The sequence below is a fragment of the Gordionus sp. m RMFG-2023 genome, chromosome 1 (assembly GCF_954871325.1).
Source record: "Gordionus sp. m RMFG-2023 chromosome 1, tfGorSpeb1-WG-v2, whole genome shotgun sequence".
NCBI lineage: Eukaryota > Metazoa > Nematomorpha > Gordioida > Chordodea > Parachordodidae > Gordionus > Gordionus sp. m RMFG-2023.
In genome coordinates, this window is record NC_088775.1 from 85768607 (window position 1) to 85789117 (window position 20511).

General features: G+C 28.2%; 1 long non-coding RNA gene across 1 annotated transcript; it reads right to left on the minus strand.

Annotated features, from left to right (window-relative positions):
- Positions 1-847: 847 nt before the first annotated feature.
- On the minus strand, positions 848-12572 carry LOC135931037 (uncharacterized). The gene is made up of 4 exons (XR_010572913.1): positions 12299-12572; positions 12089-12257; positions 11973-12041; positions 848-1132 (listed from the first exon to the last, which is right to left on the minus strand). It is a non-coding gene; the product is annotated as an uncharacterized LOC135931037 (long non-coding RNA).
- Positions 12573-20511: the final 7939 nt, after the last annotated feature.

Below are 20511 nucleotides of genomic sequence, written 5' to 3' on the forward strand. Positions count from 1 at the left end.
TATGGACATATAACCGAAAAATATATTTAAAAAAAGACGAATATATTATACCATATAGATAGAGATACGATACAGACAAAATGACACCCAATTACTCACAGAGATAGGCCAAAATAAAATAAGATGGCAGCCAGAATGTGACCATCACGACACCACAATATTTATTGTTTACATTACAAAAAAATTTTTTTATATTTGAATTCTTAGATGTCAAATTATTTGATCGGTGGAAAGATTTTTTTTTTGTCACAGTTCTTTTCCTTATTTAAATATTCTTTTGATGTTTTGCGTCGATTTCTTGTTAATAAGAATAAAATTAAAAAGGTGTCATTTTATAAACAAATCAATCATTTATCACTTAACCCCCCCCCCCCCAGTTTTCACCTTTTATACGATTGATTAATTTCCTTTCTTTCTTTCTTTTCTTTTCTTTTCTTTTCTTTTCATTTCTCTTCTGTTCTCTTCTCTTCTTTCCAAATTTTTATATTATATATATCAATTGCCAAAAAAAAAACCAAACTCTTCCTTAACTATAAATGCTTATACAATATTAAATTAATTTTTAATTGCGCAAATAAATTATATTAAAAATTTCGTTATATAAAATATATTATAATAAAGTGATGAGTTAGAATTAAATTATGATGATGACAGTTTTATTTGATATGTGATATAATTATTCTACTTATTAAAAAAAATAAAAAAGGCAAGAAATACACAAAAAATAAAAACACATTAAACAAATTCATAGTATTAAGAAGGTGAAAAATAAAATTTATGCTAATTACAAAATATTAATATATTTGTAGATATAGTATTAATATAATAAAAAAAAAATTCTGTCCATCTAACACCTTTTATGCCCTGCGTGTAATTTTATAATACAATTCGTGTATGTTCATTATATTATATTATATATATTATCTTTTTAAAAATTCCATCTGAACCAGTCTATTAAATTTGTTGCAACGGTCGGGGTTTTTTAGGCCTGGCTCTTGTGTATTCCTAATAAGTTTTCGATTATTATTAACCGAACTCGTATCGCCAAATTCTTTAACCGATGAAACCGAAAATAAAACGGAATTCGAAAACCGTGTAGAAATTGGAACCGAAAGGTCTGACAAAAACTAATCTTTATTTTTAAGACAAAAAGATATGGATATAATACAAAAAGTAATTGAAAGTAGGATTAAAGACATTTTGATTTATATATATATAAGCAATTTATTCATTTTATTTTAATTTATTTTTCTATTTTTTAGTTTCATTTTATTCTTTTTTCTTTATGACCGCAAATTAATTAAAAACGTCTCTTTTAATTTTAATTCCTTTTTTCTGTAAATTTTTGAATAACTCGTTAAATATGATTTATATTTTATATTTTATTTTTTTCCAACTCAGGAATATATAAATAATATAATTTTACTTTATTATTAATAAATCTTTATATTAAAACTATTAATTTTTTTTTTAAACAATAAATAATATGTGAAACTGAATGTATATTTAGACTCAGTGGCGTATCGCTAGCTCTTGTCATTTTTAGGTGCCTTGTTAAAGTATCTATAAAAAATATTTATATAGGGGTGCGCTCGTAATAAACCTTTACCCGCTTCCTTGAGATCCGCCAGGAATGAAATATCATTTCTAAGGGAAAACCCCGAAGCTTGAGGTGATAGTTTTCGACTAAATACCATTTAACAGTTATTTTGAAATTTGCTAACACGGCTAAGGATGCAAAGATTGCCCCAAGTGAGTACTCGAAATATAAAACTTCCAAACCGCGCAACAATTATATACAGAGACCAACCGTCAATTTCCTTTCAATTCTAATGTTTGGCCCTCTTATAATTTGAGGCTATTTATTTCTAAACTTTCACTACTGGGCAGTGTCTTCGAGACTGGTCCGGTTTACCATTGCGGGAGGGATCACATTTAATATTAAGTATAGGGGAGACTGGGGTTAGGTAAACCCCGGGGCTTGGCAAACCGAATCTCATTTTAAAATTAAATACACCCGAAGGTTAAAATTTTAGCCTAATATAGTTTTCATTAGTATACATCTATGGACAAAATATAAAAATTAATAATTACTCAAAATTTTATTTCAAAAGATTTTTACATGACAGAATTTTAATTTTTATTAAAATATATGGTCATTAATATGTTAATTAAATTTTATTACAAAGTTTAAACATTCTTCTATAATTTGGGTAAGTTTTATGAGTATTTATCAAATCTATATATTATTTCAATCATGATTTGTCAATTTAGAGCTAGCGGGGTTTGCTAAACCATACACGTCAATTATAGCAATTAATAATGAAAAAAATTTCAAAATCTTGAAAAGGCAATTTCATGGCTGTTTATGATTGGTATTTAGGATTTATGCTAAGAAATCTTAATCTCTCCTTTAAATTCATATTTTTTATGTCCTAAATGTTTATTAAATTAGCCAAAGTTAAGTTTCAATTTTTATATATAATTAGCTTCAATTTATAAGTATTATGATATTTTGAACAATAAAACAATAAAATTATTCTATACATATCATTATTAATAAATAAAAATGCATTTCAATTTATTATGGCTTAAAAAAACTAATGGTTTAGGAAGCCACTTGAAGTGGTTTGCCTCACCCCGCTATTGGAGCTTGTTGAACAAAATTTTCACTTTTACAAAAAATAAAATTTAAAAAAAATAAGTATATTCTTAAGATTTTTTATAAGGCACCTTTATAGAGTATAGTTTTAGGTATCCAATCATATATTATTTTTTATATTATCTATAAAACAACAAGAGCTATAGCCAATTTTTAAAAAATTGGTTCGAATAACCCCAGTCTCCCCTACTTTAAAAATAAACAAAGGTTTTCAAAAAAATGGAGCTACAGTGTAACCTCGATAAGGACTGACAGTGGCTCTCTTAAGTTTAAAGAGTGTTTGAGCTACTAGACTCTCATAACGACCCTACTGACTTAACCCAGTTAGGGGTTTTAAATGGCCATCGAATTTAATGCTGTCCCAGGGCACTGAAAAGTCTTAGCACACTTATGGTTTTGCTCAACATAGAAAAATTAGAAAGAGGCAAATGTATAGAATACAGAGGTGTAACAGACATGTCCCACAACCCCCACATCACCGTGAGGCCCAAACCAGAATATTATAGGTCAAGTTAATATTTTCGCCTTACGCTTGAGAGACAGAATAGGGTAAATTAGCCCTAAAAAGGTCAATAATAATGAGATGGCCACATTTGGAGGTTACCCCTACTACATATTTTTTTAATATTTTTTTTTGGAAAAATTTTAGCATTGTATTATATTATCGATTTTTCTTGTGGAAAAACTTATTAACTAACTTTTATATTTTTTTTTAAAAAACAAAAAATTGTGCCTTTTTGCATTATATTTATAAATAGTCCTGCCTTACAATCTATATATTTTTTTTTGTTTAAACTATCATGGCTTAAAATATTATATTTATTTATGTTTTTTTTTGTGGACTTGCATGTTTGTTTTGTGTTTTTTTTTGTTTTTTTTTATTTTTTAAAAACACACATTTTAAAAAATGTTTTTGTTTTGAAAAAAGAATAGAAATTTGTCCTTGCCTAAATTGGGGTTTTTTTCTGATTTAGTCCGTGATAAAATTTTGTTCCTTTTTGTTCATGTTTTGCTTTGATATAGAACTGCGTTACGCAGATATTTGCCCCATTCCGAAGGGTGTTGTCAAACGGTTCGATTTGAGTCTATTTTTAAAAACGGCTAACTCAATATGTTAGCCAGAAAAATATTGCCTAAACTTCGAGATTTCGCTAATTGATGTCTAGACTTTTGTGCCATTTATGAGCTAAATCTTCAGGCTTGCGTAATATTATTCTGGATAAAATATTGAATTATCCGTTTTTAAAAATCGGCTCAAATCGAGCCCTTTAACAACACTATTCCGAAGCCACTGGTTAAATCGGTATAAGTATAATAAGTATTAAATTTGAAATTAAGAAAATATTCTATATAAGTGTTAACAAAAATTTTAATTTTAGAAAATAAGATACAATTATTTACATATTAATTTAAAGCAGTATATAAATATCGCCCGTAAAGTATGCATGATTCGAAATTTCTCAATTTTTCTAAAGAAATTTAAGTAGCGCAATTTCTATTATTCTATAAGAATATGATTTAAATCTGAAAAATTATTCCTTCACGTATGAAATACCCACACTATAAATTTCGGACAAATTTTGTTGTAAATTTTTGAATTACTCACATCTTATTTTATATAGATCTTAGGTATATAAAATCGATTACACGAAATTTGATGGAAAAAAATTAACGCAAAATTTATAGGATAGTTAATCTGCATAATGCTGGAATACATCTCCGGTTAAAATCAGATTTTCCGAATTTAAAAATAGCCTTCCATGAATGATATAAAATTTTATTCCAAATTTCCATGGATTCTATATGCCAATACGTCGTACATATTTAACCTTTTTTATTCGCAATCTAATTAGCGCATTACCCTGCATTCACAGTTAGCACACATTCGCGGCGGATATTATAAAAATACAGCGTTTTTTTATATAATTCGACGAGAAATCGCGCTAACTATTAATCAGGGGTTAAGAGGACACTAGGTATTTTTGTTTGCGATTTTTAAAAAAATATCAACATTTTTATTTGATTCTCTGAGATCCTGGTGATTAGATTATCAGATATCCTTAGTTCCGATCATGATGATAGTTTGAGGTTGTGGTTCAGGGGCAATAAAAGTAAAAGCAGCTGCGTTCTTGCTACTCTAGTGTTCGGTGTCCTTTAGTTTTTATCCTTGCACTAATTTCATTAAATGTGTTAGTTTCCGCAAAATAAGATTAAACATCATAATGTTACCAAATTGACCTTAATCACCCCATAAGTATCCACTTTTAATAAGTGCAGTTTTTTTTTCTAAATATAATTTTTTTTTAAAAAAAAAACCTGAAATTAACGAAAATTCGTGAAATTTTTAGCACCTGATAAATTATTCATGGAATAAAAAAAATAAAAAAATTTAAATATATCAATAATTTAGTGTATTTTATAAAAAATTAATTTTATTTTTCGTTTTTGCATAAATTATTTTAAAAGAAAAATTTCAAAAATTGACCAAAAAAATATATATATATCTGTCAAAATTTTTTTTTTTTAAATATATAATTTTTTATTAGAATTTCGCTAATATTTTTTTTTTGCTATCTTCTTTTTATTTCCCATTCTACCTTCAATTAAAAAGCCATGTGTTTTAGGTTTGATAATTATTTTGTATTTTTTTTGTTTCCATGAAATTTATAACCAGATATTAAATAATTATCATAAAAATACTTTAATCTCCAAAACTAAAATTTTTGTCATCTAAAAATCAGATTATTTTTAAAATAAGCTTTTATTATTTTTACAAAAAAAAATATCAAAACAAACATAAGAAAAATTTTAAGACTTTTTTTTAGTATATTATAATATCTAGATATAGAATAACTATCTCGAATGGGGGGTGGGGGGAAACAATTTAGTCATTCAAATTCTGGTGCTGACGGGGGGGGGGTCATTATTTGACGAAAGGGTTTTCTTTCTTACTTACTTTCTTTCTTTCTTTCTTTCTTTCTTTCTTTCTTTCTTTCTTTCTTTCTTTCTTTCTTTCTTTCTTTCTTTCTTTCTTTCTTGGGCCTAGGAGACTCAATAGAATTGTATCAAGGAAGTGGCAATAAAGAGAATAACATTTTGGTGCTGCTAGCTTTTAGCATTAAGTTATTCTTTAAAAATACAGCATGTCGTTGATGACGGTGTGGGGGGACGGTGGAGGTAGCGATATATAAATTTGGTATAAACTATATCATTGGCAAATTCAAATATTTAAATTCGAGTAATTTAGGCAAGGCCTATAAATAATAAGCAAAGAGGGTTCCCATACGTATTTTTTATGGGGATACAAAAATATATTACCATAAAAAAATATATTTTTTTGTTTTATAACTGCAAAAACATTTACTGCTCCATGTTAATGATATCACAAAGGTTATAACTATTTAATTTGCAGTTTTATTTATTTTTGTTTTTATCATATAAATCAAATATTCAATTCTTCCATAGAAATTAATTATTTCTCATTTGATATCGTTTATAAATTTTGATATGCCCGCATGATCCTGCATATGTGCGCTTACGGTGGTAACGCTTCGACCCCTCCTCCCCCCTTCCCTTTTTTTTACCTCTACGGAGTCGCCAGTGATATCCATTTAAAGGACTATATCTTCTAGAATATACATAAAATACAAAGAAAGCATCGTTGTTAGTGAAACTTGCTAGTAGTATACAAAAAAAAATTGTTACGAAATATTAAACAGGACTCTTGGCTCATTATAAAGAAAATTTTGTTATTATCATAAGGTTTACTGCAACAAACTATATAAATTTTCCGCTGATAATCATTGTGTTGTTCTATATCCCTTTTTTTAAAGAATTTTTTGGAGATCTTTTAAATAGGATATCACAATTATGATAATGCAAATGACGGATTATTTTTAAAATTACATTTTAATATTTTTATTGTTGATATGTAGAATACGGTATACTTAGTGTTATTAAGTCTCGATTTTTTAAAACGCCTAACCAATATTGTTAGCGAGCCTATAGATTTTTATCATAGATGGCAGAAAGCTTTGGACATCTATTAATGAAATCTCGAGGCTTGCGTTATATCAAGGCGTTTAACAATACTTGGGTTTTAATTTAATCGTCAATATGTTTCATTAAATCATCACAACACTGTATTATTGTAAATTTTAATAATATTTTATTAATCCTTAAGCATTATAAATTTATCACATTTTTTTTTAGATATTAAATAATATAAAATTCAAGAAATAAATAAAATAATTGTTGTGTAATCAATATGATTTTTTTAAAAAATATGTTTTTTTTTTAAATAAAAAAAAATACTTCATGTTTCACTTTCATATATTTCAAAACATTTCCATATTTATTATTTGAAAATAAAATTTGCAAAAAAATTGTTAATATAACATATTTATATTTCTTATCAATTTTTTTTAAGTTAAATAATTTTATTTACAAACGAATTGGAAATTTTTAAATTAAATCTGCACAAAACTGTAGTTCACAAAATTGTATGTGCAACTACATTCGATAGCTTTTATCCAAAGAATGTGTCTAAATGTAAAAATATATTAGTGTAAATATCACAAAAATTGGTTTATATAATATTACAAAATAAATTAAATATTTTATAAATGCGAAAAATCGAATAAATGCGAAAATTAAATTTTTAGTTACAACGCCTCATTCCTTCTGAGTGCGTGCTTTTTAAGGCATATTAGTCAAAATCTGATATTTGAAGAAAAAAAATGGTAGTTGCTATTTTGAAAAGAATTAAGAACAAAAATTAATCAATCAGCTGGAAAATCTGAATATATATTTTTAAGACTGTTAAAAAGATAGAAAAATAAATTAATAGGGGTCATAATTGTTATCCCAGTCTAAATTCATAAAAGTGATAAGTGAGAAATTTTTCTATACTAATTTATATGAAGAGTTTGATTTAGATCCAAAACTAATCATCGTTGTTTGCCCATTCCATAGATACAAAATACATTGTTCATATTAAAACCCCTAATATTTTAGATCGAGATCAGGAAAATCTGACAATACAAATAAAATTTCCCTTAAAAGATTCGGCTACCAGGAAGATAAGGAGAAATGACCAGTTTCTTGGCCTTCAAATTAGTGGGTTTTAAATGCTTGTCCAACCAAAGCTTGAGCCTTTTCCCTAGTTCTATAAAAACCTAAGAAATAAATATGGGGAACCTGGAAAACTAGAATGAATTGCGTATCTCCATATATCTTGATGTATAATATAATATATAGATATTAGATAAAATGAAGAAAAAATTAAGATAAAATTAAGATAAAATAGTTTCCAAGCTAAAGAAGATCAGGTCAAAATCGCTAACCTTCTTAACTCAAGGATCTTTCCTAATGAATAGGTGAACAAATGAATAATGATCCTCCGTTTATGTTATACTACAACTAACGAGCTTTATTTATAAATCTTTACTATATCAATTACGAAAGTAACGACAAGCGAAAAGACATTATTAATAAGTAATCAGATATCAATTAACATTTATCATAACAGGTAGAGTTCCATATTAAACAAACGCTGATCTTATTATGGGCTCTAACAAAAACAAAAAAATACATCTGCAATTTTATTTACATCGAAAGTAAAATAATATCTCAACAGCGGTATATCTATATTTCGTAAATTACCCTTAAACTTTTCCTTTTTTAATCAAGAATTTCCGGGATTTGCCAATTTTGTTCGAGATCATGGATCACCCCTGGTCATTTTATTCATTCAAGGGTCGTTGGAAGATTGATGGTTTCCGTTAGAATATATATAGTGGTCCACCTAAGGCTTTTTGGTTGCATAAATTTGAGAGGGTTTGTTCGGTAGTGTAATATGGGATATTGAGGTAGGTTAGGAAATGTTCTCAGTTTTTTTATTTAATTTAAGGAACTCTTAATGTTTGAACAAACCTTTTAACATTTTCTATAATTCATTACTTGTAGAAAGTTTAGTGAGGTTATCTTATGATTAGTAAAATATTCCCTATACACTTTTGAACTATGGTCCATCATCGATAATTAATTTTTTATGTTGTTTACTAAATCTAAATACGAGAATGTATTTCGAGTGAGCGTGATGTGCGAATAAGTGGATAATGAGGCTAACCCTTAAAGCCATCGTGAGTACGGGCCAATTGTAAACCATCTTTTGTTTTAGGAAGGGGCAAGCTTAGTTTCTGACGCATGGGACATATTTTGAACATCACAAAACTCTGCCAGATCTTGGTTAAGCCACAATACAGAGGCTCATGCCACCTCAGCTTAATTGGTAGGGTATTACTAACTCAATTCCCATAACCGTAGTGTAGTATTCTGCATGAAAGAAAAGGGTACCTAAAATGTATTTAATGTCTCAAGGATTTTGGCTAGATATAATACCGAAAAATTCTGACGGGGTAAGGCTATGTCTTCACAGGCAATTATAAATTCGCAAATTCGAGCAAATTTTCGCAAAATTTGAGTACAATATAAACAATTTATTTTTTAAGGCAAATAAATTTATTGCCTTTTTGGCGAATTCGTAATTTTAAGCAAACATTTTTAGTTTAAAAAAAAATTATATGAAGAGTAAATCGCTGTTATAACATCTAAGGCATGATAGGTAACAATTATGTTATGTCTTGATCCAGAGTTAATAAGAAAAATTGAATTAGACACCATTTCGAGCTCTAATAAATCGCGCGAATAAAAATCGCGAAAAATATAGATTCTTAAAGAAGATTAGATATTCATTTATAGTTTTGAGTAAATTTAAACCGAGCCTGATAATTTATACTACTTACTGCTAAACATTTTCAACAACATATATTAATATATATACATATATAATAGGAAAGGGGTGATCCTTACGTTTATAAGAAGCACATTTGTAGACATCGGGTCGAGTTTTGATTTAAGTTGTGTTTTACTGATTCATTTTTAAACCCATGGGCTTTGGCTGGGTTTATATATATTTTTTTTATACATTAATTCTGGGCTAGGTCCTGGACTAAGTTATTAAACTGCCGACTGGGCTAAATTATATTTTTTACTATAAGTTTAAAAATATTTGAGTTGGATTCTAAATTTTGTTAGATATTATTTTGTTTCTCGAACACATAAATATATTATAATAAGTTAATGAAGAAAAACTATTAACTTTGAAAAAATTTTTTAAAAGCATTTAAAAATTAAAATACATCTCGACCAAAATTATATTGTTAATGTTTTGTTTTATTAATTAGTTTTACACTGCTCAATCATTGGTGATAATATAAATTATAAATTTTACATATATTTCATAATTGAAACTCTAACAAGTATTTACAAGTTCTGCAATTAAACTGGATCAACGTTAGTGTTGTTAAACGGCTCGTTTTGAACCGATTTTTAAAAACGGCTAACTCAATATTACATCTAGAATAATATTACACAAGCCGATTTTGTTTGTAGAAGGTACAAAGATTTGGACATCTATTAGCGAAATCTCGAGGCTTAGGCAATATTTTTCTGGCAAAAATAGTTCGGCTCAAAATGAGCCGTTTAACAACACTAATCAACGTTATTATATAATATTTGTAAAATCATTAAATCAACTTATTTCTTTTCAACTATAAGTCAATTGTCATCTTCCATCTGTACGATATTTTGGTAAGGCGATAGTTTAATAAGTATTGATTTATTTTTTTGGTATTTATTGAATTTTAAATCATTATTTGAAGCGAGTTATTTTAAATTTTAAAATTTTATTTTGACGGAAAATGCATTCCAATAAAGTGTATAATACCCACCCTTTCAATTTTAAGACAATTTTATAATATACTTTAGAAAAAATTTGAATTTACATTAAAAATATGGAAAAATTATGGAAAAAAAAATTAATAAGGTTTCTTCAAAAGTTGGTTATTAAATTGTCTGAATACCACGCACGTCTGTAAACCTATTAAACTATCGCCTTAACCTATGTTTTTATATGTGGTATTTTTCAAATAAAATCATTGTAAATTTTTTTAAATTTTGTGTTCAAATAACTCAAATATTTGAATTTCTTTATTGCCCCTCCAAAATTTTTGTCTTCCCCCCCCCCTTAAAATGAGTTCAGCTACAATCCAGTTACTGCAACAACCGTTTTATATAAATCGATTGTGTTTTTTGAAATTTACTATATTATTTACAGATTTAATTTTGTTAGACAACTCTTAAAATACAAAGATATATATTGTAAATTTTTTTTTCTTCAAATAGTATTTATCAAAATATTTTGCTTTGAAAAATCCAATGACAAGTAATAATATACCTAGACTGACGATGCATTCATAATAACGAATTTGAAAGCTTCCTTGAATGCAAATCAGCTGGACCCTTTATTTTGGTAACCAATATAGTAATTATTCTCATGTTAAAAACTAATATTAAATCGATAACATGATTCCTTATTATCTCGATGATCAAGAAATTCTTCAATAAATTTTGCGTCAGGCTTAGGAATAAATTGGCCTCTCGTTTAAAATTTTTAATAATGATATGGACAATCAAAATGGCGTCCCCAGCTGTTTTCATTGTTGTACACTTTTAATGAATGCGTCGTAATACTAGGTATTATTATATGTCATTGGAAAATCAGAGATATGTACCATTTGCCCGCCCCAAGTCGCGCCAGAGTTTTGTAGATATCTAGGACATCATTTTGCTGAATTCTAAGCTGAAAATAAAATTTTCGAAATTCTGCATTGGTCCAAAACAATATTTTATCCAAGTTACCTAGCCCAGCTCAAAGATCTTTTTTGCTAGACCCGTCGACGGTTGCGGATCTAGATCTATATGCATTATGCATCAAATGATTTCATAATATTTTTAGTTATTGGTTAGTTTTAACTGTCACTCGCTAGACATTCACATAACATTACACGTACAATACATTTAAATATATTAATCATGGATATCACTGAAGTACAGCGTTTGTACCATATAATAATAACACACTTTAATAATGGCAGTTGACACAATCCCTTTTAAAAAAAAAGTACTTATTGATTGAAGTCGCATTAAATATATTTTTTTCTAGTACCAAAAAAAGAATGATTAAAGAATGATTAAAGAATGGAAGGAATTTGCAATATAATTTTTAGTCTAAATTTAATTTTTAAAAAAAAATTAATTATTGTTATTTACAATTTTGGTAGAGTTTAGGGTGAGTATGACTATAAATTTTCTGAAGTCATAAAAATAATTTTGAATAAACACATTTTCAAAATAAAACGTAAAAATGTATATAAAATATTATCCAAGTCAAGATTTAATTACGCACAAAAGTTTCTCAGGATTTTGATTTGATTAGAGTTTTATTCTTCTTTTGGACTTCCTGATGTGAGAATAACTAAATTAATTTAATGTTGATTTATTAAATTTTTTGTATTTAATAACTTTCAAGGTTCATTTCATTGCCAAATATTAGATGATTAGTATCTGCCAAAATTTGACAAGCATAGTATCCATTGGATTTGATTGACTCTATCTGAGCATTTACCATTACGTCAAAAGGGGGCTTATGTCGGCATCTTCACGGTGTGTAACGTAATTAATCCTCTTTTTACTTTATGTATTTTAAACTCAAAAAAGATAATTTTTCAATACCTTTGGTGAATCCTTGAATTTTGAATAGATTTTTAACAGGAATATCAAAGTACTGGAACAGTTTTTTAAAACTTACAATATATATCAGAGACCTGCAGAGGTACAATTTGCATGGCCCTGCCCGGCTATTTCAAAAAAAAATTTCAGGCTCGGCCCACATTTTTTAAAATATACGGCTCGGCCCGCCGGGCCTGGTCTCTAATATCGTCCAATATTTGTTAAATATTGAATACACATCATGTGTCAAATGAATATTTAATTATTATATATAAATTTAAAATATTAATTCTTTATTGTATAAATATGGTAATATAAGAATAATTTGTTATCATTTTTGAGTAATATGCATTTTAAAATTTGTTTTCAAATGTTTCCCTCGAGGATATATATATGCAAATCAAAAGTCTCAAAGCTATTTTACAAAAAAAAACAATTTTACATAATATGTATTGTATATTGCAAGAGTGAGGAAAAAAAAATAGAAAACAAAAGCAAGACAATTTTAGCTTGTAAAAAAAAAAATTTATTTTAAACTTAATTTAGAAAAACTATATTTTTTTGAAAAAAGTTATTGATTGATTCCTCTTTAAATCTTTATTATCAGGCTACCGGAAATTGTTTTCCAAAAAAATTATGCGCTGGCCCAACTGAACAGCTCGTTTTGATCCTCTCTTTAAAACGGCTAATTAATATATTGCTCTCGCCTCGATATTCCGCTAATAGGTATCTATATCTTTGTGCCATCAATGAGAAAAATCTTTAGGCTCGCTTTAATATTTTTTCAGATAAAGTAGCAATATCGGTAGCGCGCTAATTCTCATAAGTAGCGTCGTTTAACAACCCTGAATTTTTGGCATGGCGTTGCCACCATTTGCCTTTGTTATAATACATCATCAAATAGCAATGTAACGGGAGCAAAGTTTTTAAATCATTTTTTTTTATCAAAAGTATTTAGATACATATGTATTAAACTCTTATCGAGGGACATTTAAGATTTAAATTTGCCGGAGGCGCAGGAAGCTAAAATTGGGAAAAAAATTTACACGTTCAAATTTTTATGCTCATGCTTGCTGACCCACGCATTTAGGAGTTAACGACGTCATTGGCGTTATTTTACAATAATTGATCGATTGTTGAGCGATGGAATTTTTTTTTAAAAATATATATTTTTTTAATATTTTGGATTTTTTTCTTAAAATCAGGAAATGAAAAAATTAGTAAACCAATAAAATACCTTTCCTTGATAAACACGTAAAAAGAAAGGTATCTAAAAATAATTATGATGTTAGGAAAATATTACTCGAGATGCATTCCAGTGTGTTTGGAAATATCAATCCTATGACTTTCAGATAGTGTTGTTAAACGGCTCGTTTTTAGCCGATTTTTAAAAACGGCTAACTCAATATTTTGGCCAGAAAAATATTACCTAAACCTCGAGATTTCGATATTATATGTATAGACCTTTGTTCCTTCTATGAGTAAAATCTTCAGGCTTGCGTAATATTGTTCTGGGTGAAGTATTGAGTTAGCCGTTTTAAAAAATCGGCTCGAAACGAGCCGTTTAACAACACTAATTTCAGATATTAAAATTTTTATACAAAATAATATTATGTAAAAGCCTGGAGATTTTACTTATAGAAGGGCAGAATTGGACCTCTATTTTCTAAATCTTGAGGCTTACATAAAATCATTTTGGCTAAAATACCCGAATCGGGCTTTTGAACGATCCTACTTTCAGACTTTTTTTGCCGTTAACATTAGAATCATCTAAAATTTATAAAAAAAAAATCTTTGGACATTTTCTATATTTTCAAAGTTTATGGCAAAATTTTCCAAAAATCATGTAGATTTCGCACACATGTTGGAATATATTTCCAGTTAATTAATTTTAAAAAACGGGCGCGAAATATATTTTTAAAAAACACGTTTACCGAAGAAAACCATATGAAACGGTGCCTTTATCTAAAATTTGTATAAGGTGGTCCAGTACATAAATCAGGGAAGGGGGGCCATGTCTTTCATTAACCATGCTAGCTCAACCCCCTCCCACCTACATTGCTAAAATATTTAATGAAATTTAGGTATTAAGAATAATACACCATCATATAATAAGTGTAAAGTGGATTAGTCATTGCGATTTGATTTAATTGAACCTACGGCTATCCCAAGCCTAAAAAAATACAATGCAATTAATCTTGGTATCGTATTATTTTTTTATCCGGACCGGACCATAATGGACCGGCTTACATTTGCACATAAAATTGAAGTCCGGGCTGGGCGTGAAATTTCAACCTTTATAGAGTATTTTTAATAATTTCCTTCTTACTAGGTTTTCTAAAAAAAGGACCATTTTGACAAAATTTGGTCGTTGTTTAGCAAATGATTTGACGTGCATTGTCACTAGCCATAAACAAAAGTGCTAAATGAATGAATGAATTAAAATTTAGACTTAAAGTAAGTTTTTTTTTAAATAAAAAATGTATTTTAATCTATTTTACCAATATTTAACAATTTTTGAAGAAAATAAATATCAATCAAACCCCTTTTAAGAAATATTTTTAGCCATAAATGAAGGTTAAAAATAGAGCACTTTATAAAATTATATATAAAAATAAATTCAAAAAAAATTTTTTTTAGTAATTTTTTATATATCTTAATATGTTTTTTCCGGTATTGTGTTATTTTTTTCAACTTTAAATCATTTTTTGAGCCCGTTTTTTTAAATTTAAAAACTTGATTTTACCGGAAATGGATTCTATCATGTTTGGAATACCTACCCCATAAATTTCAGACAATTTTTTCATGAATTTTTAAACTTAACATAATTGATATTAGATTTTTCATATATTTTTTATACAAATTATAAATGACACAAAGATTAATAGCAAAATTGTCTACAATTCATAAGATAGATATGTTAAACATGATAGAACAATTTCAGGCAAAATCCGATTTTTTAAATTTAAAAAAACGTGCTCAAAAAAATGATTTAAAGTTGTAAAAATAACACATTAACGCCAACATATATAGAATTATCAGCGTTTCACTACGATAACCAGGAGTGTCTGCAAAAAAAAGGTACCATCTATTTCAATCAACTTGATATAATTGCTAATTTAAAATGTTTTAGTTGTGGATAAAAATTTAGCGTAACGGAAGATAGAACTGGGCAGAACCCGCCTGGCTGTTCGCTAAATTTTGGTTCATGGACATTACCATTAGTTTTATTTCCTTTTTTAGGTATTAGGCAAATTAGGGTTTCTTAAATTCATTTTCGCCCCGGGCCGCTAAAAATTTTGGCGAAGTCCAGCGTATACTTATCTCTTTAGCTGAAAGTCCTGGGTCATTATTCTTACAATATTTTGCTTTTAGTTATATTTGGTATCAATTTTTTTTTTAAATTTATTTCGAAATATTATAATTTCGCCATAACTGGAAATGAAGTTCAACTAACTTATAGGATTCACTGCATCATGATCATATCAAGGGGGATTTAAGCGATGCAATTATTTACATTTATCTTCCGGATTAGCTTGATAGTACGGTTTTTGACTCTAGATTGATGTCGCACCGTAACTATTAAGTTTTGCTATATTTTTATCTAATCAATTCCTTGAATTCAACTCTGAACTGTTGAAGTAAATGCTTGGTGTCATATTTTGACACTTGGGGAAAGGTGTGGCAAAAGTTAGGATTGACATAATTAGTTTTAAATCAAAAAGTCATAAATCAGGGTCAAAAAAAATTTTAAATTAAATATTCCTTTTTTTTTATTATTATTTAAATATTATTTTAAAATTTTTTTTTGAAATTTTATTATATATAAATATTTAAAATAGAAAAAAGAAACGTAAAAAGAAACGCAAAAAGAGCCTTAAAAATGAAGGGGGAAAAAGAAATTAAGGCAGAATGATTTATGAGATACCATCTGCGAAAAAAACAGAATATTATTAGTAAATAAAGGAAAAATATTACTAAAAAAAATATTAGTATTTTATTTAAAAATTAAAAAAAATCTCTGTTTTAAATAATATAGTATTTTTTTTGTAGTTTTATTTTTTTTTTATAGGCTAAGGAATTTTGTTAAAGAAGGGTTTGTTTTAAAAATTAAAAAAATAAATTATAAATTTTTTTGACCCTATAAACGTTATTTTTTGAAAATTTAAAATATTTAAAATTTTAGAAAAAAAAAAGAGTCTCATTTGGAGCTATCTCAAAATGGCGGCATATGAAAAGATTTGTTTAAAACAGCTAACTCTTTAGCCAGGAGAATATTGCCAAAGGCCTCGAGATTTCGCTAATAAATATTTAGATCGGTTGTGTCATCTATGAGCCAAAATCTTCGGGCTTGCGCAAATTTTTCTCGGAACAAAATATTGAGTTAGCCGTTTATTCAGAATGATATCATGCAAGCCTCACAGATTTTGCTCATAGGTGGCACAAAGGTTTGACATTTTAAAAATTGGCTCAAAACTAGCCGTCTAACGACGCTTAATTTCAAGAATATTTTTTATATCTACTTGCAAAATATGATATATGAAAGAGGTGAAGTAGGGTTGCTAAAAAGCCCAGTCGATTTCTAAAGACGACTTTATTGAGATTTTTGATAATTTATGTAAGCTTCAAGATCTTGGCAGATAGAACCTTCCTGCCAATCTATGAGCAAAATTTCCAGGCCTACATAATATTATTTGACTAAGAAATCGGGTCATTTTTTTAAAGATAGACTCGAATATGGCGGTTTAACAAAGGTGAGTCTGGTATATTATAATAATTAATATTGCATAATAGTTGTAATAATATTCTAACTTTAACACTAGAGTAATTAAAAACGCCCGCTTTTAGAATTTACAAAATAATATTATGGAAGGCCGTAGATTTTGCTCATAGATAGTCAGAAGTGTTTGGACCTCTATTTGCAGAATATCTTGGATTACCTAATAAAATTTTGACTAAAATCTTAATCGGGTTGATTTATAACAACCCAATACCACCGCTTAAATATTTCCATCCACATAAACTACAACCGCTAATTTTATTTAATAAAAAATAAATAATTAATATATCTACAAATGAAGTTAAATTTTTAAATTTGGTCTTGTTTTTAGTAGTTATTTTTTTGAGATAAAAGGAAATCACGCGATATCTTCACGTGATATATGATATCAGGTGACTTATGTACGAATGAATATAAATTTGAGTCGAATTTTTACAAACTACCCGATTAATATTTTATCCAATATAATATTATGCAAGCATGGAGATTTTGCTCATCGATGGGCATAAAGGTTTGGACCTATATTTGCCATCTCGAGGCTTGCATAATATTTTGGCTAAAATCTTAATGGAACCGTTTTTAAAAATCGACCCAATTCGGGCCCAAGAACACCATTTAAGGGGTATAACCGAATAAGTAAAAAAAACATAATATGCAATACCTCAACATTTTAAATAGCTGAAATGTCAACTAGTGTTGTTAAACTCCTCATTTTGAGCCGATTTTTAAAAACGGCTAACTCAATATTTTATTAGGAAAAATATTATGCAAGTCTTAAAATTTTGCTCTTAGGTGGCACAAAGGTTTGAACATCTATTAACGAAATCTCGAGGCTTAGACAATATATTTCTGGCTAAAATAAGTTAGCCATTTTTAAAAATCGCCTCAAATCGAGGCGTTTAATAATACTACCCGTTAATATGAAGTTATCATTTTTTTTTTCAACTTTCAGACCAAAATATCCTACAATCTCCTAATACAGTTACTTGTTCCATCAGAACTCCAAATATATTTTTCATTTATTGCACTCCATCCCCAAAATACGAGTATTGTTTGCGCATTAGCATGCGTAAGCCACCTCAATTTTGTCAGAAGAAGTGTTGTTAAACGGCTCGATTTTTGAAAACGGCTTACCGAATATTTTAATTGGGTTAGCCGTTTTTAAAAATCGGTTTAGCAACACTATATCCGAATGTGACTACAGATACTCTCTTGCATTGTAAATATCAGTTGTCTAGGTATTTGATCTAACTATGTTATAACCGATCCCATGAGATGCCTTTATAATTTATCTATTTAACTCGCCATACGCTAAATGTAAGTGAAGACATTACTAGTGACGTAAACCTATCCAGGGGCCATGTCTCAAAAATCTTTAGGCCCTTTTCCTTCCCAAGCTAGTGGCCGACATTTGATTTATATTTACAGATTCTATCGCATTCTACAAATTTGTTTCTTCAAAGATTGCCTCGCACTTTCGATAATCTATTAAATTAAACGAAAATGACTTGATCATCACTACCCCGCAGAAATACTAGTACCTTTTATCTATTATAAGACTGATATATACTTAGATATTCGTAATATGTCGGCCTGATATTTGGGATGTAATAAGGTAGGTAGCATTGTGAGCAGTTTTGATATTTTTTTATTATTTATTTCAAACATATATTTTTCCCATTTTCTTTTCCCGTTAGAGAAAATATTGGATTAGGTTATAAAACGCTTGAATATAGGTGTGTCATAGTATACATTTTTAATATTGTTATACTGCTTGATTTAGCATATAATAAATTATGATTTTAGCCAAAATAATGCTACGCAAGCCTCAATATCTACTAAATATAACGTGCAAACCTTTCTACTATCTATGAGCAAAATTTTCAGTTTACGTAATATTTTTTTTGGCGTTCTTAAAAATTGAGTCCGTTAACAACAATAATACATTTATCACTTAAATAATGTAGTTAGTTGGTAGTTTTAATTAAGATTAATTAAAACTAATAAGTTAATAAGATATGATCACTTATTTATTTTGCGCGGATGTATTGCGAAGAGATTTCTTCAATGAGGTATGCTTTTTAGAGCTCCCTTGCGAATTTGTATTTGTAGCCTTTGAGCCAATCCTTAATTAATTTAAATGATTATAGTGTCTTTATTTCTAGAGCGTGATTACAGGGCCTTCTGTTCCGAGGAATATAGCAAAAGATCTTTATTAAATTTGGAAGGTGATAAATAGCTTTGATGACACAATCGTCATTCGAATGAAATTGAAGAGGGGGGATATTCTGTTCAATTGGTGGGGGGGGGGGGTTAAAATTGTCATTGTCTTTAATTAGATAATACGAAAGTGAGTAGTTGATAAAAATAATTTATGTTAATTAAAAGGACCTTCAAAGCTTTACTTAAAAGCGGATCCTTAACCCCCTTCACCCAGTTCTCTCAGACAATAAAGCAAAATCCCATATGGAGGCTATACTATATATAATATTTTTTGGAATTGTATGTGCATCCGCCAATTATCAGACAAATTTCCTTTTGCGTATACTCAGCATAAATGAATAAACCATGAGGGTGAAATATAAAATTTTAGTAATGTATCGTTCTAACTAATATTGACATAAAAATTAAATTTCGGATTAGAAAGATGGGGGATTAGGATGAATCTAAATATTACAGTAGAAAATAATCTTAAAATAATATATTTTTTAAAATAAAACCATTTTTTTTCCACCCACGTGCTTAACCAATAGGGGAAAGGGGGAAATTACTCCTTTTTCCTGTTCTCGTAAATACCTTTATAAACTAATAAAAATTTTCCCCCATACACCCCTCTCTCCCCAAAAAATGTATACTCATTATAAGGAAGTATTTGAAAGAAAAATTAGTAAAGTTAATTTTTATAAAATTCTAATATATCCAAAGGCCTACAATAAGTGGACCTAAAGATCTCCATTAGAATTTATGGGTGTAAAATTTATCTAATAGTACTCAGGCTACCCCCCCCCCCCTCAAAAGAAAATCTCCTGGATACGCCATTGCACTCATCCCTCGTTTTTGAAGTGATGCATCGAAAACTATTATAAAATCAAATTCTTTCACGAAGAAAATGCTTACTACCCCCTCCGCATTAGAGGACCCTGTACATGAGAAATTATATTCTTGTTATTTTCTTTTGATGGCCCAATCATTGTAAAGAAAATTTAACGCATAAATTTATCATTATTTTAAATGCAATTAGTTTCACATTTCTAAAATAGTTTATCAGTATAGAAGACCCAACGCGACCCCCCCCCCCCCCCACATAAATAAATTAATAATTTTGTTCAGATTTTCCTTTTTAATTAACACCCATACTATATTTTTTTGGAGGATTTAAACAAAAAAAACAAATAAAATTAAAATAAAAGTAATAAATAATTAAATTTTAAACATT